This window comes from Apteryx mantelli, chromosome 9, assembly GCF_036417845.1.
Source record: "Apteryx mantelli isolate bAptMan1 chromosome 9, bAptMan1.hap1, whole genome shotgun sequence".
In the NCBI taxonomy this organism is placed as follows: domain Eukaryota; kingdom Metazoa; phylum Chordata; class Aves; order Apterygiformes; family Apterygidae; genus Apteryx; species Apteryx mantelli.
Window position 1 is genome coordinate 21,644,745 of NC_089986.1, and position 22,974 is coordinate 21,667,718.

At 40.3% G+C, this 22,974-nt stretch overlaps 1 protein-coding gene across 1 annotated transcript in view; it reads left to right on the forward strand.

The window, feature by feature from the left end:
* The first annotated feature begins 4,320 nt into the window (after nt 1–4,320).
* The window catches only part of SCG2 (secretogranin II), a 41,581-nt gene continuing 22,927 nt past the window's right edge, over nt 4,321–22,974 (forward strand). Inside the window, exon 1 of the mRNA XM_013944363.2 lies at nt 4,321–4,455. The gene's annotated coding sequence lies outside the window, so the exon portion shown is untranslated. The remainder of the gene's footprint in view (nt 4,456–22,974) is intronic.

A 22,974-nucleotide genomic window follows, 5' to 3' on the forward strand; every position in this document is an offset into this window, starting at 1 on the left:
CCTCTGAACAGCAGCACAACTAACTGGTGCATCAGCCACTCCTCCCAGTTTTATATCATCTGCAATCTTGCTGAGGGTGCATTTGGTCCAATCATACAGGTTCATTAATGAAGAGGTTAAACAGTATTGGCCCCGGTATCGACACCTGGGGGACATTGCTAGTGACTGGCCTCCAGCTGGACTTTCTGCTGCTGATCACGACCCTCTGAGCTGGGTAGTTCAGCCAGTTTTCAGTCCACCTCACTGTCCATTTGTCTAGCCTGTACTTTATCACCTTGTCTATGAGGATGTTATGGGAGATATGACTATCTTTATCCAATGACTATATTTCCCAGTGCAGTATTACAGCCCCCAGTTCATGCACGCATTGGGAAAAAACAGTTTTCTTGAAGTTGAACATGGCCTAATTTTGTGAAGGCTGAACAGTTTAATCGACCTCATATAACTTTGCAAACTACACAAATGGGAAAAGAGTAAAATGGAAGAAAGGAGAAGAATCAGTTGGGTTGTATGTTTTGTGTGTTATAAAACACTGTAGTTTTGTGCAGGGCAGCAGCTGTGTTACCTTGCTCATCTTTCCATGAGTGCATGGGTTTTTTTGGCAGGGGTGGGGGGGATGAAAGAGTTGGATCTTGAGTAGTTTGGCCTCTCTATATACAGATTGAACTGGCTTCCTTGGGGAGAGTATTCCATTCTTTAATAGACTTCAAAGTTGAGAGAATTTCCCTTTTATCTATCTTATCCATTAATCATAGCTAGATTCTTTTGTCTGTTTGTCAAATCATGAAATTATCCTATACAGAATTTAGGTAAGTACAGAAATATGCCAGGATGATCTGAGCATTGATTTGCATTTCCCTTCAACATTTACTGTCTTTGATTTCTGGGATGCACAGTCAGTATTTTCCTTCAGGGATTTTTGTAATCTTTAAATGTCCTGCATGATTATTCTGAGTTTTTCATTGCTCCTTCCTTCTATTTGTGTCTTCCTGGGAGGTTTTTTTTTTTTTTGGAACACTCTGACATAACATGATAACTTTGCTAATTATCAACCCACTTATTTTATGCCTGTGTTATCTAGCCTGTTAGTAAAACTGTGAGAAGTTGTTTCATAGCGTCATGCTGCTCATTTTATAATTACTTTATCCATCTGTTTTCTCTGTATTGATGTCAAAGGGATACTTTCAGCACTGAAAAAATAGTGAAATTGCTGAAGGGCTTTTAATAGATCTGAAGACATCCAATTTAATAGTAAATTAATGAAATTGTATGAGTTGTATATTATTTTCTCATGGTTTGAAATGAAGTTATTTAAAGTGGAGTATTTAATTAAGAAGCCACTTCAGAATGTGTAAAGAGGCTCTTTACAGGTCTAGCTCTTTGCTTTTGTAAGTGACTTCTATTCAATGAAATCATCAGTAGTTTCATTTGCTTTTACTCTTTTTCTGAGCCATACTGTGACTCTCTGACTCTCTTTCATGACTGCCACATTCCTTGAGGTTTGGAATATATCAAAATAGGAGTTGCAAAAAGACAATGATTTCTTAATATGAATAAGGATATCATAAGCCTGTCTTTAGTCATTTTAAGAAGAACCATAAGACTTCTCCCTCTTTCATTTCACAGGAAGAATTCCTTACAAAAAAAGTAATGTATAGTTAGTGGTGTTTATGAGAGTGATACCAATATTGCATCTGAACTAAATAGTGTTGCCAAACTGATGCACCCAGTGTCAACTTGAGAACTGCAAAGGAATTAGTCTGGTTTCCTCATCTTAGCATAAATAATCATTGGGATATGTTGTGCCTGTTATGCTCATTGCCTTTGTGCTGCCAAGTTGGATGGAAAGTATGTGATAAGCACTTTAAAGAGCTGTTAAATTATGTTCTTACTCTAAAAAACATATACAGGTTCCTCTTTCTGTAGCCCGTCTATAGGCAAAAGAAAGTAGGCAGATGAGCCTCACTAAATGTGACTTTTGCAAGTCCTGTCCTTATAGTGTACTTAAGCACAAATTGGTGTAGAAATGTAAAACTTGTATTCATGCTTTTTACAACCTTCAGTGAGAAACAGGTCACCCACCTAAGTGGTGTTATAATGGCATTCAGTCCAACTCTGAAGAGCAAAAGCCCAAATGAAACCCAGTTATTATCAGGTTACCTGTAGGTCACTGTGCCAAAACGTGTGTTCCATCCTCTATGTTGAATGGTCGTTGCCATCAACAGGAGGGTATAGCTCATCATAAGATTTATGTCTCTTGATATCTTAGTTCTTTGTTAATTCTTAAATAGATTGTTGTACATGTTCACAGATCTCGTAGAAGCATTGACCATTTCAGTTGTGCTGGCTATTTATGGTTCTCTTTCCGGTTTGTCTGGCTATTCTAGGTAATGCTCAATATAAAGCTTTCTGAGCTTACTTTATGAGCCTATTATCAAAAAGATACTAAAAACCAGGACATTGTTCCCTAACAGTTTTCCTAATCTCACTAATATCTTTTGCAGTTATCTAACTCTCACCTTGCTGACAAACTCCAAGCACAGGTGTCCTACTTAACAAAACCGCATTTACCAAAATAACCATTAACCGTAGTCATGTTGTTAGCCTAGATTCCCTTCCTTGCTTTTGCCAGTTGCATCTAACAAAAAGCTTCTTGAATTTATTAGCATTCTCTGCCTGCAGGATTCTTACTGTGATCTTACTGCCTACCAGTTGTGACAGGACTGGTTCTCCATCATGCAACTAATTGTGGCTCATGAATTGTGACATCTTTGAACATATCAGGGCAATTAGAAAGTGAGAGATTAAATTGGATAAAAATAAGTGTAGTGTCAAAAGGAATAGTAAGAAGTGTGACAAATCATCATGAGAGAAGCAAAAGTGTGACAGAAACTCATGGGATTCATGAATTCTTATTATTTTGATTTCTTTTTTCATTATGCATTTGTTTGTTGTGGCTCATTGAAATGTGTCAACTCTTACAAAGAACTGGAGGGGAATTGGCATTTAGGTTATCTCATATCAACATTGTTTAACAAAAAGCCTTTCAAAATGAATCTTCAACTCCCACCCCCAGCTCCTCCTACAAAGAAATGCTTTCAGAAACCCAGGTGGGAAATTTTTTTGAAGTTTGGGTTCAGTTCTTTCTGAATTTCTTTGTAAGACAGAGTAATGCTAAGCTATAAAAGCTTTATTACTGAATTACATTTTTTTTCATTTATTTTACAGTCCTTCCAGTAGATAACACATGATTTTTATCCCCTGCTTAGCACTGTGCTGCGTTGGAGTAATACAGCACGCAGTAATGGTACATTAGGGGTCAGGAGGGACTGATATATAAGGAAAGATTAGAAGAGTTTAACAGTGTGAGTGAGGCTTTCAAAGAATTTAACAATGTGAGTGAGGTTTTCAAAGATACCTAGAGACATTAAACCAACAGTTCCCTCTCAAAATAACAAGACTCAAAACAGTTCCTAAAGAGAGAAAGCTCCTGTCTGTGCTTGTTAATGACATTCTACTCCACTAAAAATGCCTCTGAAGATATTTCTCTTAGCACCGCTTCAGTGTGAGGGGGATGTTTCCCTCACCCTCCATAAAACGTCTTTAACCAAAGTTCTGAATTCTGCTGTTAATTCCTATGGTAGGATTTTCATTAACTTCAGATAACTTCATGGACATGGAGTCAACTTGTTCAGCATTATCATTTTAAATAGCGATATTTTTGTTTTAAATTGCTGCCAAGAACTTGTGAGCTCAGAGCAGATAAAAGCATCCTTCTGGAGAATTTGGCAACATTTACTGAATTCTACAGAGTGCATGTTCTTTAGCAAGATCATAGTACAAATAAAATGTAGTTCTTGGTTTAAATGCCTATTAGGTTTGGTCAAGGAATTTTTTTCATGAGGATAGCAGGTCTAGGTTGAAGTATAGTAGTGAAAGCTTAGCATTTAGAGCAGATATAAAGGACTGTACTGTAAGAGACTTAATGTTTGCTGTCATGGAAACCTGTTGCCTCAGAACATGACTAATGAGACAAGGCTAAGGGAAAGGAAGAAGCTATTCTTGAAATTATTGTTCAGCAAACCCTAAAGAAGACCAGCAATATACATTATAATAAATTATAGTTATTTCAAGTTCATTGGCTAGTCCACTTAGCCTTGTCTTATTTATTTATTTATTTTTACAACTCTTGTTACCAGGTGTTTTAATACAAAGAATGTTTTAATACAAAGAACTCTCAGCCAACCAGAAATAAACAGCATCTTTCTTGCTTTCCTTTTCCCCAGTATGCTTCAGTATTTGCCCAGCTTTGATGGAAGGGACGCGTTGGAGACAAACTTCTGTTGGTCTGCAGTGTTCCAGTTAAGCCAGTGAATAGTTGGCAGTTTAGACCAGCTGAGGATTTTTGCCTTTGGTCATAGTTTTTCATTTTAAAGGAGAGCCTAGGTACATGAGGTAAGGAACATTTCTGCATACGTACCCATATGGAACAATCTGGTTATACCTGTATATCAGTGCAGTAAGATTGCCTTGGTCTAATGCTGAAAGGAAATGAGAGGCAAAAAAAACCCACATAAAAGGTATCTTAAAGTTTACTCTGTCCTTCTGACATCTCTTTTAAAATTTCTGCTTGGAATTCTCTCTCTGGCGTCTTGCTCCAAAAACAAGATGTATCATTGCACACCAGATTCTGTAACGGAGAACAGAAACTTGCTAAGTTCTTCCAAGTGCTGAAGTCTTTCTTCCTGCAAAGGGGAATGTTGTGTGTCTGATTGTGAGGTCTAGTCTTAAAAAAAAAAAATACACAGAATTTAGAATCCCATAACTACACATACAGTTGCAAATTCATTGCAGCTTGCTGTGGATTTCTGCTCCTCTCTGGACCAGAATCTTGAGTGAATAAATTGTCAGCAGCTATGCAAGTCTCACTGCGTTGTGGAGACCATGGTTCAGCATCCTTCTGGAAGCTAATAGTGAGAAGTCAGCCTTAGCTGAGCAGAGCAGATAATGACAAATGGCAGAGGAACATCTTCAAAGAAGTCTCAGGTGAAAGAATATGTTCTTTGATATTTCTGTAGAGGGCTGGGGACATGATCCTAGGTGAGCATTATGCTGGAGAACAGCACTGAAAGAACAGTCTGACACAGGGGCAGGAAAGGAATATTCTGGGGAAAAGAACAAAGAAGATATCGGATGGGCCGTTAAGCTGACAGTTGAATTTGGGGTGAAGGAGGATTGTTTCTGGTGTGTATTTTCAGTGACGAAGTGATACTTGCTTTCAAAGAAAAAAATGGCATGGGCAATCTGCTCGTGTGTGGCAAGGATTGACACAAAATGTTATGTTGGGAATGACAAGAATGTTCTGCTGGCAGAAAAGGTGCTGCAGAGAGCAATGAAATATTATAATTTGTCTTAAAATATAACTAATAATAAAACATTGATTCATTCTGGCTTCCTGATGGGGTTAATATGGGGAAAAACATAACATTTAGTATGACAGCTTTCTCTGAATGATAATGAAAATAATTAGTATGTTGAAAAAGTTACGTACTAACATATACTCTAACATTTACATTTAAACCTGGCATAAAATTGTAAAAACTAGGACCTCAAGAAATCATCTTGTTCATTCTTCTGCCCCAGGCAGGATCAGCTGCACTTAAACTGTATCTGAGTGATATTTTTCTAACTTCTTCAAATCACCCTGTGGTGGACAGAAACATTCCTGGACAATCCGCCCTGAAACTAAACTCACACTCACACTTGAAATTCTCTTCCTAACATGCACTTCAGCCTCCTCTGCTGTGACACAAGCCCATTACTACTTGTGATTTTGAGCACAGGTTTAGAAATACCTTTATTAAGTTTCTCTTTGCAGCAACCTTCAAAGGGGTTCTCTGTTTCGCTGTCTGTAACTTTCAGGTGATTCTTAGGGAGTGCTGAAGTATATGGATAACTCTGCCTTCAGTAAGGAGGTACCAGGCATTTTTATCCTTGATTCTGATGTGTCAACTGTATTCAGTTGTGGCTCGTTGATGGTAGCATGTCAGAAAATTTAAATAGAGAATAAATTGATGAAAAACAGAAATACAATTCCTTTCCCTTCCTCCTATTTTCTTACACTCTGTAACTGCTCATAAAAATTGTGCAATAGGCCTAGATTCACCAGAGTACTTCATGTCCTCTATTACAAACATACAAGAAAGATCATACCGCTTTAATGCAGTTACCTGCATTTATGAAGTTTAAATGAATCCATTTGTGTTGCTAGCTCAGTACTGTGGAAACATAGCTATTTCTTTAGAGGTGTTTAGAAAGAGGAGCTCTCTTCATTCTCACAACTCTGGAGTTGTACTTTAAATAAAATAAATGAAAAATAAAGGTTATTTAAATTCTAGCAGGTGGGATGCCAGTTGCAGGAGATGGTTGCAGGTGAGAAGTTTGTGCATGTCATTTTCCAAAGTGGAGGCAGCGGAACAACTTGCCTCTTATGGACAGGATTTTTCAGGGCGGGGGAGTTAAAATATGAAACTGGATATGTTTTGAAACTGAGACAAACAGTGAAGTAAGACATGGTGAACAAAGGATGAACAATTTTCCCTGGTCTTTTACTAAAATGAGTATTATGTAAGTGAATGAAGAACCTGAGTGTTTTTAAAGCTAAGACACATTGTGTTACTGCTGACGTTAGGTCTGTGTAAAGCTCAGGCTGTAAAACAGGCTTTGTGGAGCTGCATCTTTAGACCCCTTCAAGCCCACTACCAGTACTTATGTATTCCCCTGTACATTACAAAAAAGGAAGATCTGCTGCTTTGGCCAGTTCCTCTGCTGGGGGTGCCCAGGTTCAAAGGTTCAGGGCCCAGGTGGTGGCGAGTCAGTGACATGCTCCAGCTGGGCTGAACTGCTCACACCTGGGGCTCTGCACGGTCACTACTGGGAGCTGTGCTTGTGTCACTGCTGGGTTTCTGACAGCAGTGCATGGACAGATCCCTGCAATGCACCACAGGTCGGTTTGCAGCCCCGTGCGCCTGGGCAGAAGTCCCTGTGCTTGTCCTTCATCCCAGTGCTTACTCACTGTGCTGCAAGGACCCTGAGGGGACAGCATCAGGGGGCAGAGCTAGCTAAAATGTGCAAAAAGCTGAAGCTTGGCCCTTCTCCTGGGCTGGACAGCTAGAGGAGGAAGCGGCTCTGCAGGGTGCGATTTGGAGATGGCGGGAGCCTGGGGGTATCGCATGTGCGTGCCCTGCTTCTGCTCTTCCTTCCACTCCTGCTTGGGGCAGCTGCAGGATGCAGCACCCGGGCAGGACGGGCCTCTTCATCTCACTTGCTCTGGCTTTTCTTGCCTCAGTGAGGCCTGGGCCAGAGCTCAGATGTAGTTTAATAAGATGTGGCCTTGGTCTGTTTAGGGCTCAGCCCAGAAGAAATATAGCAATTTAAAACACTTCAAGTTGTTAGTATTTTACTGTGCAGGAAGGGCTAAGAGCACGTGTAGCCAGCTGATTTGCAGTGGCAGAGTTGCAGGCCAAGAAGTTGTTTCTCCATGGCGGAGAGAAGACCTGATAGTCACGTGAGTCCTGTTGAGTGCGTACGCAGCTGGGCAGTGGCAGGCAGCCCTTGGCATTGGCTTTGAGAACAAACAGAGAGGCAAAGTTCTTTGGGGCACTGGGAGGACTGGAGGATCAGGCTTGGAAAAATGCGTTATTTGCCATTGCTTGTCTCGTGCACAGACAATCAGAGCAGTGTTTGTGTTCCGTGTAAACAAGGTTGCCCCAAGGATAGCTAAGTTGGAGCATCAGGTTCTCTCCTAAAGAATGGGAAAGAAGATGAGACCCCATAAATTTGCAGAGTACTTGGATGAAAGGAAAAACAGTACTGTAACAGGAAAGCAAAGGAGTGCTTAGAGAGGGATGAGAGCCTCATTTTCCTTTTTTTTCTTTCTTCTTTTTAATGAAGACTAGTCTAGAACAGGAAGGCATCAGGAGTCTTTTAGACTTAGTAAATAGATTTCATCCTCTCTAAGTTGTTGTAAATCCCATGAAACAAGGAAACGATGAGGAAATATTTGAATAAGGACTTGTGGGACAGGTCTGGAAGAGAGTTTCCAGAAGACGCTTACCTTATCTTCCCTCTGCTTTGTGAGTTAACTCCATTCCTTGAAAAAAGAAGCTAGTGGTGTTCCTTAACAAAAATACAAGGATTTTGTTTGCTTAAAAGAAAGTAGAGATAGCAACTATGTCGTGTTTTTTCATTCTTTTCAATTTACGGCTGCAGGCAGTAGTAGTGTGGCATATGTAAACAGGAGGGAAAGTGCTTAAAACTCCCTCTCTGTTCCAAGGTGATCCTAGCTCCTAGAATGAGGGAGGTCCTTCCATGGCTCTGGCATACGGTTTCTTTGCCTTTGCATTGCTTGGGGAAGGCAGAAGGAGATCTCTTAGTAATGGACGGCTGCCAAAAACATTAGCTAATTCCTTAGTGCCAGCTGACTGAGCTGGTGATGGCAGCCTCTCATGCTTTCAGCATCATTGCTGGAGCAGGGAACAAGGCAAGTGGAGGGTGATCCACCCTAAAGGCAGGAGAGAATTTTTGCAAGGGTGAAGAGTGAGAGAAGAGGTCCTTCAAAATGCAGTCTCCACACCCTTTGGAGACGAACAGTTTCAGTAGCTTTAGTCACAGCTTTCAATCCTTTATGCTTTTCTATTTCTGCATAGGTTGCTCCCCTCCCACTCATTACCACTTTTCACAACCCTTCTCTGTTTACTCCAACCTCTTTTTCCTTCCTTTCCTCTTCCTGCTGTCTGCTCTTTCACAAACTCCCTTTCACCTCCAGTCTCTTTCTTTCTCCTACTCGTTTTTAGGTCAACTTACTTGCAAAGAGAAATGGAAGGGTCTCCTCTGGGAAGGCAGAGAGTGGAATCCACAAGCCATGTTCTGCCCATCCCTTTGCTCGTTCTGCTTGTACTTTTTAGACCTTTCCTCTCTTCTCCTTCTGTGTTTGTTTCTGTTAAGACTGTAGATTCTGTTAGAAAGGAGCTTTGTTGGAGGGGTTTCTGCATTTCTGGTACTGTATTCTTCTTTTTGGGTACTTAAGTATTTAGAGCAGTCAGTCAACCTTGGATGAATTTTGCAATAAAGCAACACTTTGTATAGTATATTACTTCCAATAGATAGGATGGTAATTAGGTGCTTTCTTCAACTGAAATGTTATTTAGGGCCTAAACATAAGATTGAGGCATGTGCAAAATTCAGGTTCATTAGCACTTCACTGCCAGTCAGTTCTAGAAAGATAAACTATATAAATCACTCCAATTTTAGAGTGCCGTGTTGTCCAGAGTTAACTCAGACACCCAGAGGCCATTTTTGCTGTGAACTTTCTATCTCTCTGATATATATCTATGTGAGAAAACAGTTTTTGAGAAGAACTGCAGATAGACAGAGTCCCCCTAGAAAATAAGCAGTCAGACCAAGTCAGGATGGTACTAAGAGCAGAGCCAAAAGCTCAGATAGTAGAAGCATTTCTGCAAAGTGACATAAAGATAATATTTTTTTTTCTTTTGAATTAAAAAGAGTGCTGGATAGAGGCTTGTATAATAGCAGCTCTTGGTCTGTGTATAACACCATTCTTTTTCTGCACTTGTTGAATATTTTGCATCTCTCAATTTATGTATGTTTGGTCAGTCACTTCAATCATTCTTGGACTTTATGCTCAATTCATGAGCTGAACAAGTAACCTGGGAAGAAATGCAAACAGGAGTGCAAGATACTCAAGCTGCTTTTCCAGCTCTGGCACAAAATGAACCTTATGTGTGTGAATTGATCTCGCATTGCCATACTCTCTTTTCAAATCTCTGTTTTACTTCCTAATTGACTACCTTTTTTGAAGAGATTGAGCTAGCACCAGTGTTTCTGCTTCTAACATAATGTTGGGGGAACTCATGAATCGTTAGCCATAAGTGATGCTGCCCTCTAGGCAGCCAGGAACCGAGCTAAATATATCTTTGTCTCCCTGCCACTTCCATTTTCATTTCAGCTGGAGAAAGAGAATGGTTTCTGTCTGGGACGCACTGCCTAAGGAGCTTGGGCTCAAATGAAGCTGAGGCTTGGCTTTGGAGGCTAAAGCTAGCAGAGAAAGTAAAGTATCACAGATGTTAGTAATTAATCCCCATGTAAGAGTTAAATCTCAAATTACCATACTTGTTCCCTCTTCCATTGCTTTGCAGATTTTCTGAGTAAAATGCCATTCTTCTGACAGAAACACTTGCTGTCTGGAGTAAGAATCTGAATTTTAACTACAGAGAAACAGCCCCTTCCTAGATTACTTATTTTTCATCTAGATTTCATGGCATTGGGCTCAGGTTTCTTAACAAAGAGAATAGTGGCTGTATTCAAGTATAATTTTTTTTTCATGTCCGCACATTTTTGTGCAACCTTAACAAGGTATGAATGCAAGGAGTTTACTTATTTATATTTTGTGCCACTCATTGATGCTTCACAGCATGTCTGTTTGGGCACCTTTATCAGTTATTACTGGAAAGTGCTATTCGGGCAATTTCAAGAACTGCTTAACAGGTACTTTGTATTATGTAAACATCTTATGAAGGTACTCTGAACTCTACATGAACATGGGGACACCTTATAATACTTATCTTCCAAGCATTCTTGCAAAATGCATAATCAGGTTTTACCAAAAGGGCTAATGCTATAGGGTTTTTTTGTTTGTTTTTCAACTCAGTATCTAATAAACCAGTTTGCATGAGAAAGTATATTTTATGAGCAGGCTGTATTTAATAGAAAAGAGAAGTTTACCATTTGAAGTCGTCTGTATGTATGCATAGTGTAACTCTTCAAGCAGTAAGTTCTTTTTATAAAGGCAGCAGAGATGACCCCTAACCAAACACTGTGTGTTTGGGAGGAAGTTAAGGCTGTTATGTAGATACCTTTTTTAATCTTTTTAATGAAACCTCCTTCCTGCCATTTCAGAGGAGTGGAGGGTTTGACGTCATGAGCCAATGAGTCACTGCTTTTAACAGGCCAGCAAGCAGGGATTGTGAGTGCTGTCTGGAGCAGCTGCTCTGTTAATCATTCACAAAAAGCCCAGAGAAAGCTCAGGGGAATGCTTGTGAATAATTAAATTTCTGTTTTCATTATGAAAACTCCGTTGATTTACCTGGACCTGCTAGAATCCAGGTACTGGGAGATAAAAGAGGAGGACAATGATCTCACCAATTTATTGATATCACTGTAAATAGCTTTTGGATTCATCGGTGTCAGTCAAACATATACATGATTAACAATTTCATGCAAAGTTTATGTAATATAACTTTCATTGTCAGCTGCGTCTCACTGGCTGCAAACTCTTAACCATATCCGTGTTTTCTAGAAGAGAGTAGGTTGCCCAAATTCTTTGAGAAGCTCATGCCCTTGAAAGGGCAAGATTGTATTTTACTGAAAGGCTGAAGACCTGGCATATCTCATAGCCTAAAGCCATCCTCCTTGTATTCTCAAAGGAAGCAGAGTTGTCCAGGTTTGTTCACTGAAGGTTCTCCTGCCCATAAACACCTTTCTTCTGGGAGTGATTCAGGAGGTGACATTCCATCATTCTGAGTTAATGCTGAATCAGTATCTTGGCAAGATACATTGCATTCATTCATCTTGTAGTCAGCTTTAAACTTCAGTTTCCAACGTGCAATGATCAGAGAGTTCATCAGATTCTGCTTTGGAATAGTAGGGTTATTATTTCAGCCAAGTTCCAAACTAGATACATTCCTACATGGTGAATTATGTGCTGTTCAACACTTCCTTTGTTATGTTGTTCTACGGTCTTAGACAAAAGCTGCTGCCCTTTACCCAGAGATAGAATTAGATGAGCAGTTTTATTCCTAAAGCAATCCCACCACCGAAGTAGTCAGTCAGAGCTGTCTTAGAACCAAAAACATGCCACTTGGCTTTGACAGAAAGGTTAGATTTAGCTTCAGCTACACTGTGGGACTGCAGGTACTGTTATTGGAATGTTTTTTTGTTTTGTTTTGTTTTTTTCCACAAAAGTTTACTTTAATCACCTACAGGATGAAGAAGAAATTTGTTATTCTGGGTGACATAAGAATAATGTGGAAAAAAAACACACTAGAAAACCATTTCAGTCTGAAGAACCTTTCTGCCTTTGAGCATTGTTTTCATGGATTTATGGTATCCCATTGATGTGTAGGTAGAAGCTAATTAGCTACAGCCATTGAAAGAGCAAACTTTTACATAATTTGTTGAAAAGGGAGTATGTTTTTCTTCTTTCAACCCCATGGCCAATTACTATTGAGGTACCTTCTTTAATTGATGAGTAGAAACTAGAATCAACTTCTCCATACCTATGTCAGCCCAAAATTCTAAAGCTTCTTACCATAGTAAAATGTATTTATCCAATGGGCTGCATTGTTATTGATTGATGAGGAGAAATGTTGATAGATGAAACCAGATAGTATCACTGTGGAAGACAGAAATGTCTTAGAAATGCCATAGTCTGTGATATGCCATCTCTGTAACAAGATGATTTCCAGAGCATGCTCTTCTCAGCCTACCAACATGATGGCAAGTCTGTAACCTTTCAGAGCAGAGTCAGTCTTGCTCCCTGAGCAGGGCATGTGCCTCCTGGTGGGTAGGAGAGTGGCGTGACTTCTGGGACAGATACCTAGAGGGGGAAAAATGGCCAGCAGATATGTGATGTGAAACCTTATGGGCAGAGCTGGGGGTTTCTTTGGAGAAGGCTGAAGTCTGGGACACCAGGAGCAGGCTGACTGTCCTGAGCTGGAAAACCAGAGCCAGAAGGCTGGAGAGAATGGCAGTATGAAATAAGCACCTGAGAGCTTTAACTGTTGACTTTCCCTTTCTGAAGGACAGCAGAAGTAGAGATAAATGAAGGCCTTAAGAGTGGTGAAAAGGCTTGCCTGCAGTCCTGCCCTGACTGAGAATAAACAGCCCAGGGAGACTGCGGTGCCCTGGTATGGGAAGGAAGTGGGAGAGAGTAGGAAGTTCCTGCTGAGGGGCACTGGATTTGCTCTTTGCCAGAAGGACCAGAGAAGTACCAGGTTCTGGAACCAGGGTAGCTGCTGTGTCAATGATGTGATGAGTTTGGGACTGTTACGGTTTGTGTACTGTGTGTAACTGAATGGGTATATCTGGGTGGGTGGATATATCTGGATCATTGCACAACATAGGGAACTAGCTGTAGGAGAGACCGCCAGAACTGGGGAGCAGAGCACTGAAGGGAGAGAACAGGATGGGCAAACCAGTGATGCTGTGCCCTCTTCACAAGGATAACCTGGTATCTACCAGGTGACATTGGAGGGAGAACTTTGCACTTCAGGCAGTAAAGCAGAAGCACTGGTGAAATTGTAAGAAGTGAACAAACTGTATCTAGCTTTCTGAATCATTGCTGTGCTGTTGTATGTCTTTTTATGCCTGCTAGTGAAGTCCGTGCAAACCCATAGAAGATATAATTGGGAGGAAATGGGTTTTGCATTGATTTTTGGCAAAGGCAAAGCTTGATTTACGGTTGTCAACAATAAGAGAGGTTCTGTATACCCTGTCCCAAGGAATTGGAGATCATGAACCCAGTATCTTTTTCCCTTAGAATCATAGCCTCAAACAAAAGCTGCTTGAGGATGGTTCATTTTTAATTTTTGCCCTGTGGCACATCCCTCCTGGAGTTCTTTTTATTTGATTTCAGCCTTCTGAGCTTTTAAGATTCATATTTTCAAGTTCCTATTAATTTTAAGGCCTGGAAGAGCTTAAATATTGAAGGCTGTGATTCTAATAAATTAATGACATTGTAAGTTTATCTAGCTTATTAATAACTCCAGATACTGTGAGATTGATTTCTTTATAGTCACAAGGCAGTCAATATGGGACATGAGGGATAGAACCCAGCTCGAAAATCACAAGTTAGGGTGAGTTATGTCTACTAACAGGGGAAAAGGTATCAGCAAATCAAATCTCTTTGCTTGCTGATGGAGCATATTTTATATGGCATACAATAATAATGAAAGTCATCTTTCAGAGTAAAATTGCTATTGAAACGTTGAGGAATATTGAAAATAGAAGAAATCAAAGAGGAACTTATGAAGTATGAGAATAAAAACAAAATTAAAAGGAGGAAGACACAGTTAAAATCTGAAAAGAACACTATGATTCCAAGGCATCACGTCAAATGTCGTGAGACAGTTGATTGTACAAAAGATGCTTTTTTGAGTTGCTTATTAGAAAGGGTCCTGCTGAAGAGTCATTGCTCCCTGAGAAATCAAAGGCATTGTATAGCCAAATATCATATTAAAAAATAAAAACGGTCTCTGAAAAGATATGAATACAAGACAGCAATAAAGTCTGAAGAGGTTATTAAAAGCTGCCTAGAGAAATTGGCCATGTGAGGCCTGTTACAAAACTGAGCAGCAGTCAGCAGCCAGAAATATTCTGGAATGCCAAAGCCTAAGTCTGCCCATAATCCTGAGCACCTGGGAGTCTGGGACAGGCCTTGAGGAGAGGGAGATCAGTGTAAAGACAGCTGAAGGCCTTTTCTCTGACCTTGCTAAGGCTGGAGGCATTCTGGGTGGGGGGAGGGGAGGGGCAGACTTAACACAAGTTTGAAATTTTTTTCTGTTTTCCAGCCACAATTTATTCTCCAATTGCAAAGCCACTATAGTTTATTTTTAAAATAACTGATTCATCCAGCCATTGAATCTCTTGCTCTCTGTACCCTGCAAAAAAAGTTTGTTTTAAATTTGTCTTTAAAAACAATAATTGGAGAAAGATTAACATGAGGCTCCAAAACCATCTGCAATTAAATCATGAGCTGTGGATCCTTTCACCAGTCTAGGTCAACAGTAACCAAAAACTGTCCAGTGAGTTTTGGCATAAATTGTGATCTCAGACTAGTGCCCAGGGAATGAGTTCCATCCTGATGAAGTATCAGTCCCAGTAGCTCCTGACAACCTGCTGCTTAAGCAAATGTGAGAGACTTATTGCAGCTTTAAGTCTCCATGTAATGCAGAAAGGGGAGGATGAAGCATGGCAATTGTGTGCCTGCAGTCCTGACATTAAAGCTGAGGGTGGATATTTATTCCTTTCAGAAGGAAGTAGAGCTCATGCTCTGTCATCAGATTGCAAACCTGCCTGCTTGCCTGCCTTGGTTCTCCTTAGCAATGAAAGTATGTAGTATGAGAAAGCACAACTGGTTTCTGGTCAAATAATCAGATTTCTTTCCTTGTTTTTGCCCTCTTGGTTTTTGCTCAGGAGAGCTTGTCTAGACTCCTCAAATCTGCTGGCTCTCTAAGGCAGCAGTCAATTTCTTGCTCACACGGCAAACCCCTCGGGAGTTCTTGTAATGCCCCAGTCTATTATGTTAGATTCGTCATTATTAATTATTGGCAGAGTACTCAAAGATTGAATCATGACATTTCCATTCTTTGTTTCTTTTATAGGAATAAGAGTAGCTTCTAAAGTTAAACTAGATACGTTTAAAACTTAAAAAAGATGTTCTGCCATACCTGAGAATAGATTTGTTTTCTTTTAAAGTTAGGAATAGATTTCTCTTCCAGCTTCCATCCTTGCAGTAATACCACATGATTTACAAAGAGCTACGTCCCTTGTAAACCAATACATCAGACAGCTCTAATGCATCAGCTATAACCTATTGCAGCAGGTAGAGTACCAAATGCAAAAGATTAGTTCTGATTTTGGTGCTGTTATTAACTAATATTTGCTGCTCAAAAAAATGGCTAGGAGTCATCCTTAGAATCTGTAACAGCTCAGGTCATATCTCTGTGCTCATAAAGATGGAAATATACTCTGTGGCAGAGCACGAGTTGGGATTGACAAATGACATTGTCTGACACCACAGCGCTGGTGGAGAGTGGGGGAGTCAGAGGTAGGCGGTGATGTTGGCAGGCAGTGGGAGGGAGGAGAGATTTTGCCAGGTGACCGCCGAGTGGCTCGGAGCCCTGCTCCAAAGCCTCTTTTGGGAACCTCTCGCTAATGAATGTGCGACTTGAGAACTTAGTTTAACAAGGCTGAAGTTAGTCTTTTTGAGCACCCTCTGCTCTGTCTGCCTGGTCTTTGTGTGTTACAAGCACAGTCTCCCTGCTTAAGAAAGACAAGAAATCTGAGTATACCCGTGGAGCTGTTCTGAATTTTGCGAGTGTGAAACTTTCTCTCTTAAGAGAGACAAAGACGTGTCTGTCTTTGAGATTCAAGCCTGTATGAAAACAAGGTGAGCATTGCTGTTAGAATGGATGGCTTCCTTCCATTTAGTAGCATTTCCTTGACTAAATAGAATCTGGCTATACATAAATGTCAAATGCAGCTATATGTGGATTTATGAGTATAGTAGCAGTTTACAGGGATAGAAGAATTTAGAGCTACTGGAAAAAGACTGATTTTTTTTCATAAAATTCATTCAGTACTTTATTAGTTTTCTTTATCTTTAATAGTCGTCTTTTAAAGTAGGTTAATCTGGGAGATGACAGCTTATCCCATTCCCTCTTGGGGAAGGTTTTCAGTGGAAGATGACTGGAAGCAACTGCACAAGAAGAGCTCGATATATTCTGAGACATCTTCCCCAACAGAGATAGGTTTGGTTGGGTTCTGTGGAATTATGAGGTAAAACAGACCTAGTCTTGATACTAAAATAAGAGATTGACTGTGAAGCACATGTAATGAGGCTAGAAAGAAGGCAGGCGGATTAATTGAACACAGAAAGGTTAGCTTACTATTCCTGAGTAATTGCATGCTGTTGTCAGTTTTACTTGATCTTTTTCAGAATATACAGTCTTGGCTTATGATGTGCTTAATGGCTTTGATAAGAAATGATTGTACCCCAAATTCTTGTCTCACTCTGTTAAAATGTTATTGGAGAGGAAAAAAATAAGTAAATAATACCTCATGCAGGAGAAGATTATTTGAGATTTCTTGTTCTTCAGGATGTCTGCATGCTTTTCCTGATCCCAAAGAAATATTTTAAGTTATAATAATTAATTATTTGAAATGATATTTGTACAGAAGGGAGGAGGTCCATTCAACCTTCAGAGGCCCATTCCCGCTCCATTTTTTGTAGTTTTAAGAAAGCAGGTGGCACAGTTGGAAATATCACTGATGCAGAGAATTTACCCATATGTGTGAAGGAGAGAAACAATAGCCCTGGGCATCACAATGGACCCTGCCTTTCCAAGACTGGAATTTGGAGCTCTCAGCTCCAGGTTATTTCATTAGCTCTTTTCAGAAAACACAGCAGAAATGTAATCCAATCACTTCAGTGTTCAGAGGAACTGGCTCAGAGTAGGACACTCAAACTCAGTAATGAGAGATGCTGTTTCATGACTCATTTCCTGTAGTCAGTCACTGAGTCATTGTCCATATTTGTTCCTAAAAACTGTGTGAGAAAGTCTGAATGGACTCCTGGGTACTGCATATTTTATCTAACCTGAGATGTGGGAGGAGGCGTTTGAAGAGATGGGTGTTTGTTGTTGTTCTCCTCCCTGTCCCCAAACACTGACTGTGTTGAAATAGGTAAGAGATTTGGTAACTGTTTGAAAGCCTGGCTTTAAAATGTGCATATTTTCTTTGGCCTGTAGGTCATAGCTAGAAAAGGACTGAACCACAAACTCAGGGACTCCAGAGGGGTTTGAATATGAGCTAGATTTGAAATTCTGTTTCGTAACTTGAGCTTCTTTCCAGAGCAGACCAGAACTCAAAATTGGATTTCAAATACCAACAACCTTGTAAATCAGGTATCAAGTTCAAGTGTAGAATCAAGCAAGGATCTTGACCTAGATTTCGAGGCTGCTCCTAGCTGTAGTTTGCATGTCTTTGTGTTCACGCATCTGTCCATCTGTGAAGAAAGAGAAAGCCACCTAGAGCTCTTCCATCCTGCTTGTTTGAAAGCATGTCAGGTATCCTCTGCCCACATTTCTTTCTGACTATATCTTTTTTTTTTCTTCTTCTTCTTTTTTACTGCTGGGAAGCAGACTTCCCCAAATGCTGCCAGCTCCCCACAAGTTTGTCTTCTCTGTCTGGTTTTGTAGTGCTCACGTTGACTTGATCCCCCAGGTCTTCCCCATCCCTTCCATAAATCAAGCTCACCTGCCCTGGAACTGAAGCCTGGCAGCCCCTCTGTAGAGCATGGCTGGAAACACTAATGCTGATCATTCCGCAGATGGCTTGAGAGGAAGACAAACTTATTATACTGTGGCCTATTTTATGTAGATGTTCTCTCTGCTACCAAGTAAAAGTGATGCTAGTCATGAGGGTTGTTGATCCAGGGATGCTCAGTATACTTGGCAGCTTTCATCAAGCCAACTGCTAGTCCTAAGCAGTTTCTATCAAACACCCAAAATGACCAAATATCACTGATCCAGGTTAGTGTGGTGAATTCACCCAGCCAGGTGACCAGATAAAAAAAAAAAATGAGGAAAGATAGGAAACTGAGAGGACGTACAATAAAAGACTGATTCTAGAGCCCACTAGTCCCACAATTTTGCACAGCAAATTCAGTCAGTACTCCAAGTGGGGGCAATTTGAGCCACTGTTCTTGGACTAAATCTTGGGCAATTTACAATCTAGTCCTACACTGTAGTGTTTGGTGTCATGGCAGAAAGCAGAAAGATTACCTTTCCCTAGACTATACTACTTAGTAGAGAAAAGGCCCTGTAATAGCACTGCTGGCTTCATAGTCCTTTACTTTTGGTGCTTGTGTTTAAGCTACTGTACAGCTGTGGCTAATAGAAACAGCAAACAGGAGCTTGGGCTGAGATCTCTTGCCCTAGTGAGTTGATATATCCCCCTTGTGATGCACACACAGACCAGAATATTTAATACCATAAATAGGCCCATTATGCGAGACAGCTAAGAAATTAGGGGAAAACAAAGCAAAACCTGGCTCCATAAAATCCGATTAGTAGTTTTTGCTAGAATAAGGCTGGCAACACAAAGATTTTGTTTTTGTTTTTATTGTTTCATAGAGATTGCCTGAGACTAAATAACTGAAGCTGAGCAAAGGTTTACGTATATGCTTGATTTACATGTGCTCTTTCAGAAACTACCTTGGTGTTAGTGTGTAAATTTAAATGGTTCCAAAGTCTCTGCGGAGTCAAGTCCCTGAAACTTAACTTGCAGAGGAGCTGGCTGGAAATTAATTTCCCCAAAGTTCATGAATATTCAAATCCCTGTTGTTTGGATTTGCTTGTTATGGGATGGATTCTACTTTCCCGATTCACATGTTTATGAAATACGTATGGTCTGGTAAGCACAAATAACAAAGAGAGATTGATTTATGAATTTCCTGGCCCTCAGCTAACCCCAGGTAGTCGATGCAGTCTTAGTCTGGTGCAGGTCGTCTCTCCGATGCAGTTGCTTGGAGCTGTCTGTACCCTCTTTCGGGCTCCACTTCCCCATCCCAGGCAGAGAAAGGAGCAGCCATGCAGTTCGAACCTGCCTTCCAATATTCTGCACTGTTCTGACTCTGCTGTTGTTGTCTGTATTTGGGGCACCTAACTAAAGTGACTCAGTAGTGGGACATTGAACATCACTGAATATTGGGGTTTCTTGATTTGGCTTTAGTTGTCTAGCTAATGTTTTAGTTAGTCTTCTTTATCGTCATTTAAATCATATTAAAAGACGATGGTACAATGTATGCTTTGGAACAGACAATTAAATGTGCAAAAGCAATTTGAAAAATAATGGCTTCTAGGAGCTAAATGTAACTCTGTGAGCAGCCTAGGAGTTTATTATTGTTTCAGACAAGTTTTCAGCAAAGTCTCTGGGTAAGATGCAGAAAGGTTGCATCATTGCAAGGTGCTCTCACTGGCAAAACATGCCCTAAGAGCAGAGCCCTGTTGCTTAGCAACTAGTGGGAGCTGGTTAACCCTTTCCCAGGGCTGCACAAGCTTTATACAGAAGCTCTCTTGAGGCGTCTTTGTGGATAATAGTTGAATACGAAGAAACTGTTTTAATAACTTCAGCTATTAGATGTATTGATTTGTTCATCATGAATGTCAAATGAAGGATGGTCTTAATCTTAGCATTAGCTACTGAAGTAGATCAATTAACGGAAATTCATTCTTCCATAGTATGACATGCAATTATTGCAAAGGAGGGATCGTATAATTACAGTAAAGCTGCAGTAAAAAGTGGTTAAAAAAAATTTGGACGTGATGGTGTTAAACATTACTGCCAATATATCTTTGTATGAACTCAAGTATTTCTAAAACTTCTGCTTGGTTTAAAGACAGATGCTGTGTATTAAAATTGTTCTTGTACAATATGCCTTAAAGCACTGTTTGGTAGCAACAGTAGTTAAGGAAGTTCCTCACATCTCATTTCTCTACAGTACAATAGGGAAATTCTAAAGGCCACTTCAGTCTGAAAACTATCCTTTTAATTAAAAATTGAACTAATCTCTGGGGCTGATGGGCTGCAAAGTTTCAAATTTCTTCTCTGAAAGGTGCCTGGAATTCAGCAAGAGTTGATAAGCAGGAATGCATGGGTGTGTGACTATGTTTGGTTTTACCCGATGCTGCACTTTTACACATACTACAGTGCAGACATTTTCTACCTGATGTTACTAATATGTATTATTTAAACTCAACTGCTATAATATATTTTTCAAATGTGGTCACTTTGGGTAGTATTCGTCTTGCCCAGCTTGAGCTGTCTTAAAAGTTGGATGTGCTGTCTAGACATCTGCAGTCAGAGTGGGAGGAGCAATTCTCATGGGTGATTCTTTATACCTCTTCTAAATGTATCTTTGGGTGGGCTGAACTGTCCTGGCGTTGGCTTCTTTTAAAAGCAGTCTAGAAAGACCAGCTTGGACTACAGCCTACAGTGAGTGCTGGGTGAGCTGAACCCGAACCTCTGATTTTAGCCATGTCTTGTGCAGCATTGTTTCCCCAACCATGGATTTCTGTTGTTCAGTAGTAGTGCTCAATAGCAATGAAAGAACAACATGTTTTTCAATTGCAGCTGTGGAAAAAAACACCCACACAGGAACAGAGGTTAAGGCATAGATAAAGAATTTGAAATTGCAATGGCCTCTCTTCATGAAATTAGCTAGTAATAAATTTGAGAATTCCCCTGAAGCAAGAGAGGCTCCTGAGCTTCACCTCTTCTCCTAGCAGTTTTCCAGCAGCAGCAATTGATTTCTGTAACTATTGGCCCCCAATTCTAGTAGCTCTGTAGTATGTTAGGGGCACTGACTGCAGAGAAGACCTGCTGCATACGTATTAATTTTTGTACATCATAATCCAAAGTATCTGTGTGAGTTTGCTGCCATTAATAGAGAAAAACATCTTAGCTAGAAATAGTTTTTATTGGATAGTGTTAAGGCCATGTTCTCCTCTTACTTGCTGGTGCATTAACTTTGTGACCTTAATAAAGACTTCAGAATAAAGTCTTAATAAAGTCTTCAGAATCAGTCCAGTTTACAAATTGTTGTGAATACAGCCTTGCCTATTACATATCTGAATGCAATCTCTGTGGTTCTTAATCTGTCCTTCTTAGTATTACTATGCATGGTCCTATCAAGCAAATGCAGAAATTGGCTACAAATCTTGTTTCACAACTGTTTTCTTGTGATTCATTTAAGTCTTTCAACTCTGGAAGTATTGGAGAGCAACTAGTGTGATAAAGAATCTGACAGCAGGCCATGTGATGTTTTGTGCTATTGCTTTTCTTATGAATCTCCATGCCACTGAAAGGTCTCGTGGGAGATTAATATTGTAACCAAGGCACAGACTAATGCAGATAGTTCTGAATTGTTAGATAGATAATTTACTGCTGTTTTGAATATGTTTCCTAAACTCACCAACAGCAAAAAGAAACTTGTGCCACTGATGTCTGAACTGTTTTCTTTTGGCCCTTGTTAGTAAGGAAATGTAGCCTGTGAACTGGAACGTTTTGGCATTTCACTAGAATGGATGAATTCAACTCATCTGAAATAAGAATTCTCTTGGAGCCTGTCAAGAAGAAAAAGCCATTTATCTTGCTTTAGTGCTAGCTAGTGTGCCACTCACAACAACCAAAGGTGTATTCTTAGTGGATTTCAAGGTGAAGGGTGATCTAATGGCTAATGCTTCCCTGGGCTATGGGAGACTAGGGACCAGCTCTTGGTCCCCTGTGGCCATCCCACATGACCTCCGGAGGTATTTTAGGCTCAGACGCTGTGTGAAGCCACTGCTATTTGTAAAGTACCATTGCCTCCCCTCCCTCCCTCCCTCCCTTCCCCACCGCAACAGGGAAGGGTGCTGCAGAGGGGAAAAAGCACTCGGGTACCTTGGTGCTGGGTGATGGCAATATAAGCACCTATGAGTACTCCGGCACCTACCCGCACTCCTCCTGTCTGCACTGTCTGAGTTGGGTGGGTGTGAGCCAGCTCAGCTCTAGCATCCGTGGGGTTGTGTCAGCACAACACTGAGTCTGTTTCTCAGCAAATGCACAACTGTACCTGCCCACAGGAATTACAATTCTCTAATTTCCATGAATAATTTAGGGGAAAAAATCTGGAAGTGCATCTATTCATTAGATCTAGGAGTGCTTCAGACATCCAAATTGTGAATAAAGAATGGCACATGAAATTCTGGTTACCAGAGCTGGTGTCAAGGGGAAATTAAAGGAAACTGATTCAGAATTTCTTCATTTATTTTTTTAACTTGTTTTTGGTTAATATTTAGCTTTCTCTAGCTGTGCTGAACACAAATGCAAACACAAAATGTGAGATGGGCAATAAGGAGTGGCATTTTAAAGTCCTTTAATTAGTGCAAAAAGTGGCCTGCTGACCAAATCTGCAGTGGAAGGGCTACACACTGAAGCGTTCACCAAGATGAATTAATGTGTGATTCCAGGTGAAGCTGTTTCTTTCAGTGCTGTCAACAGTGAGCCCTGGGGAGTTTGCTTTTTCAAACCAGATGACAGATAGTGACAGATTTCTTAATATTTGTTACAGTG